At 39.9% G+C, this 5,475-nt stretch overlaps 1 long non-coding RNA gene across 1 annotated transcript; it reads right to left on the reverse strand.

The window, feature by feature from the left end:
• Positions 1-687: 687 nt before the first annotated feature.
• LOC138411241 (uncharacterized) lies at positions 688-3,706 on the reverse strand. The gene is made up of 3 exons (XR_011243896.1): positions 3,632-3,706; positions 1,694-1,848; positions 688-1,489 (listed from the first exon to the last, which is right to left on the reverse strand). It is a non-coding gene; the product is annotated as an uncharacterized lncRNA (long non-coding RNA).
• Positions 3,707-5,475: the final 1,769 nt, after the last annotated feature.

Raw genomic sequence — 5,475 nt, forward strand, 5'->3', positions numbered from 1 at the left:
AGCTGGAACTGCCCATGGAAGTTTACCCAGGATCAAAATGTGACTTCTATAACAAATGTTTACTGTTGTAAGAAGTTTAGAAATATGCAAAAGATATACAAACTCTTAACTGTTTACTGATGATCTGAATCCAAACTTTGAAGCCACAGTTTATGTAACTGAACAGTGTGTAGGAAAAGTAAACCTCACAAGATTAAACAGAATACATTTTCCATTGACTACAGAGGACCTGCCTGTTTTTTCAAAAGTTACCCTTTGCCTTACAATGAATCAACCATGACAGTTTTCGGTAGGACTGAGCCTGGTACTGCGTTTTCATAACGATTTGCATACTCCTTGGTTTGAAGTGAGGGTCGGAAAAAACTCTATTTCGAGGGCTATAAAGCACATTTGGCCCTACCCCTCGGCCCTACCCCTCCGTCCCAACGGGTATCAGGACAGCGTACCCCCTACACGAGAATATGCAAAACGAAGGGTAAGGGCCAAGGGGGTGAAATGGGTTTGGGCCATAGTCACATTATTACACAGTCTAACCAATCACAGTGCTCGCCCAGCGATGAGTGAAAGGTGCTGTAGGAAGTGTAATGATTCTTTCTTCTGCAGTGCAGCATATTGAGCCCTTTTGAAACGTCTTCACTCAAATAGTGCTTTGTTTACATTCTTTTTCTTTCCATTGATTTGTTTCCATTGATTTGTTTTCTATGTATGTGACTAAAGATGACAGTGTTTTGAGTTGCGACAAACTGAAAATGTTCCAAGATGCTTTAATTTGTCAAAGTCAAAAGAGAAATGTGAAAACACAAGTTCATTTAGATTTTGTATTTGATGAATAACCTGACTTGGATCAGAATGAGATCGGATGAAATCATTTCATTTTTTTATTCATTAAAAAAGGTCCACTTAGTGGACAGTAGGTATAAAAGGAGCACAGCTGATCAAATCGCAGAATCTTCAGTCATTCATAGCCGTACCCTTCCTCAGTATTCTCTTCCCCTTTCTGCCGTGTACACAAAGACAAACATGTGATACTGTCCATATGACATCACCTGCAGTGACCGTGTTGCATCATTGAATGAAAAAATGACATAAACATGTATGCGTTGTATGTGAGCATAGTACACAGTACGTATGTCACCGGCTGACCACTCAGGGAAGAGCAACAACCTCCATCTCAACGTCAGCAAAACACGCCCCCTCTCCATCAATGGGACTACGGTGGAGAGAGTCCGCAGCTTCAGGTTCAACAATTACAATATTTGCACTTCTTTTTAGGTGTATATATTTTTTTAAATACTTAAGTTTTACTTCATATATTTTATTTCATATAGTCTATTTGTTTTTCGTATTTTTTTGCTTGAGTAACATTTTGAGCATGACTTAAAAGGGAGCTGTTACCCAATTTCATTGCCAGCGACTAAATGTAATTGTTGTGCACATGACAATAAAGTCTTGAATCTTGAATCTACTCCTCTTTGGAGAGCGACCTCCACTGTTGACACACAGGAACACAAGCATAAGTGATTCCACTAGAACAGGTAGAGGTTGTGCAATACATTTATTTAGAGGAACAATTTAACATTTTATGTGTTGTCTTCGACAGCGCTCGACAGCAGAAAGATTTTAAATCTTTTATCGATGTTGTGAAATTTGTGTGACACCAAGAGTTTCAAACATACAGAGCAAAGACACCTACCCTCTGTCCAATGCATCTGTTGACAGCCACACATTCCGGGTTTCGGAGCTCCGCCACAACTTTTGCCCTCTGTTCCATGCGGAATATCATGAAAGTGTTTTGGGGGCTTCGAGACATAAGGCCTGCTGTCATTGGCTTTCTAACACCTTCTCTTTCTGTGGGAAAACAGTAAAACAGAGGGAAAACGTGAATTTCTGCTGTGTAAAACTGAGGAAAGAAACAAACCAAAAGTTGATGAGGATTGAGTTTCATGGATAGATAATAATTATATGAGGTGTGATTTAATTAATTTGAGTCTGGCTTTGTAGTGGTCAGCTACAGACAATGAAGCAGTCAAGTGGACTTTCAGTAGGTGGCTGAGGAGCAGAGCAGTCATACACCAACCAGATGGTCGGCAGTTTGATCCCCCAGTCTGCCCTATCTGCATGCTGAAGTGTCCTTGGGCAACCCCAAATTGCTCCTCGTAGAACGGTGCTGCTAATAGATGCACTGTATGAATGTGTTTGTGAATGGGTGAATGACAAACTGTACTGTAACGCGCTTTGAGTGGTCATCAATACTAGAAAAGCACTTTTGAGTATGAGGAATAGCAGCAGTTGATTGAAGCTATCCTCTTCATAGGTCAGGGTTTAATGTTTGCAGGACCCAAAAAGCAGGTGAAGGGCAAGGCAGGTAAGATATGTGAACTCCAAAAAGCAAAGGAACAAGTGAGGAGACAGCTTGAAGCAGAGCTGAAGCCCAAAGATATCCAGGGATGTAGACAGTCAAACTGAAAAAGACAGCAGTAAACATAGAGGTTGTGTCTAAAATCATCAACTCAGTCACTCTTCTCTTCCCACTATATAAAGAGTTCTATATAGAGTAACTTACTCAATGTTTTTGGACTATGATATACAACAACAAAGGTGGCCAGTGAAAAATCCAACAATACATTTCAAATGTTTATTTCACACTTAGTATTAGTACTTGTTTATAAAAAGCCCCTTGAATGACCATGTTTAAATGTAGGAATAAACTTGTTTGCTGCAGTTTGAGCTGTTATGCACTGCTCTGCTGTTTTACACATTTTACCGCTGCACCTCACAGATTTGTCTTGTGCCTGTCAAAAGACTACACCTCCTACTGGGAAAACCAAAGTGGCACAATTTTATTTTCAGTACTGTATCAATAGTGTCACTGCAGCTTCATATACTGTTTTTTCTTCATCAATATCATCTTTTTTTCACCTCTCCAGACCCACAGTTTCCCTTCTCATTCGTCCTCTCAGTTACCAACAGGTTCTGTGATTACTGTTTTGACTGGCAAGTGCGACTTCTTACCATGTGTCAGCAGAGCATTATCACAGGCCAAGCAAACAGCCTTTCTCCAATAGGCATGTTTAGAATGGGCACTGCACAAGTTCATACATATTGAATAAACAGACAAACAATGCCTTGCAGTCAGGCAAAGCTGCATGCAGGCTGCCTGCAGATAAAAAAAGATTTCACCAGCAATAACTTTAATCTCACCATATTGGACTGACTGCAATGCTTTATATGGAGCTGACGTATAGAGCTACTATTTTAAAATGTTGTTCATTTGTGTCTGAAGATTGTGTTGCTTGTTTAACAGTTAGTTAACATTCAATGTATGAAAAAATAACAAGAGTTCAGTAAATCTTATACATAAGCCACACATGTAAACAGTTAATAAAGCTCATTATGTTTCATTTCATGAGAAACATTCACTCTCAGTGCTAAAAAACCAAAACAGAATCAGGTTGATCATGGATGCATAATGGTGTTAAGATTTGTTGGGAGAGGGTAAGGGAGCAGGTGACCCAAAAGGCAGAACAAAAGGTTTTAACAAAAAGTGTCCTTTAATGAGGAAGGCAGGGTATAAACCCAAAATGCTCTTAAGCCAGAACAGGGGAGACACAAGGAAACACTAGAGACTTACTGGAAACGACGGGTGGTGAGACAACACATGAACATGGAAACGGCATCTCACAACAACAAACTTACAGAGACATGGGGAAGCACAAAGACTTAAATACACACTGGACTAATGACAAACTAGAGACAGGGGGCGCAGGACAGACAGGTGAAACTGACGAGGGCAGGAAGTCCAGGGGGAAAATACACCAGGAGCAGGGACTACAAAATAAAACAGGAAACAGATGAACACAGAGGAATACTGAGAAGAACACTGAGAGGGACACAGGAGAGGGACACAGAAAGGAACAGAGTGGGACACAAGAGAGGGACACAGGGAGCAAAACTTAAAACATGAATCCAAATGTAAGAAAATCACAGTCCATATTTGAAATCTCTCTTGTATAAAAGAGGACCAAAAACACAGGAGACATGACAAATGGCTTCATTTCATTTCATTTCTTGTTCCTTTCATTTATTTGTTTAGTTGACAGGGACAATGCTCATTAATCAACAGCAAAATGACTGTAAATGAGCCAGTGTTATCGCAACAGGCTCCCTGGCAAGTTTTTAACGTGGCAACCTAAAATAAAAATAAAATGACTTGTTATAGTCAGCACATACAAGCAATATATCTATAAATAAATAAAGACCAGCAAAGACAAACTGCAGGTAGGCAGCAGATGTCAGTAGGCAGTCAGTAGTCTTAATGTGCACATAATTTCACTCTGCATTATTGAATATATAAAAAGCTTTGCAAAGAGCATCCAGGGATCCAACTATACAAATATCACTGCAGATTATTGGCCTGTTTTAATATGTCATGTGTACAGCAAGAACAATTTCAAAACTATTATTTGAGTATAACTTCACCGCTAAGTTTTGTCTGAAGTACCAAAGTAAATAGCGCTCAGACATTTCAAAATAATCCACAGGATGTGCCACCGCAGGAGAGGCGACATGCATTCATGTAGTAACCCAAATGGTTTACAGATTGCAAAGGAAGGGTTACGACAAAATATCTGAAACTAGTTGTATTTCATGCCTGATTGTGTTTCCCTGTGCTAAACAGAATACCCCTTTAGCATCAACTGCAAAACAAATTGTGGTAAAAATATCTCACATGCATACATTTATGTCAAGCAACTATATGGACACCTCTTACCGTCATGCTTTCACTGCCCAGGGGTCCTAGTGTGGTTGCCGCATACTTTGCTGAACGATCATACATTCACAATGCAAAGCAGACAACAAAGTTAATGTTACAATTTGAAGTGTTACAGCTGCAAAGAAGAGAGTAAAAATGTAAGAAAATATTAATAAGTGAAGTACTAATATATACAATGTAGACAGAATATGTACAGTGTGATATTTACAGTGAAATGGATTGCACATAAATCATTTAATTGCACAGAAAGAAATTAATATTACACAGTTAAGAGACTTAACCTGAGTTTAAGTGAGGTCGACTGGGAGCGGTTCTGGATGTACAGTCCCACTGCTGCAGGACGGAATGACCTGCGATAGCTTCAGACACTTATGGATCAGTCACTGAAGGATGGTGTCCTGTTGTCCATCAGAGAAGACAGCTATGCCCTCATCCCTGATCATGCCACCGCCACTTGCACAGTCCTAGTCAACTAATTGTTGAGTTTACATGTCTACAAACCAGACGTTCAAGTTAAAGTCAAGTGAAGTTACAGCAAAGTTACAGTACATTTGCACAGTGTTTGAGATTCAGCATCCACTGAGCAGTTGTCTGGTGTCATTTTAAGGCAGCAGAGGAGATGAGGCCGTGGATCGATCTAGCTGTCTGTCTGAGTTTGTGTAAAACCAGGGAAGCGAGTCATGTTTTCCTGCTTCCTCAAC

Source organism: Paralichthys olivaceus, chromosome 8, assembly GCF_024713975.1.
Source record: "Paralichthys olivaceus isolate ysfri-2021 chromosome 8, ASM2471397v2, whole genome shotgun sequence".
Classification (NCBI taxonomy): domain Eukaryota; kingdom Metazoa; phylum Chordata; class Actinopteri; order Pleuronectiformes; family Paralichthyidae; genus Paralichthys; species Paralichthys olivaceus.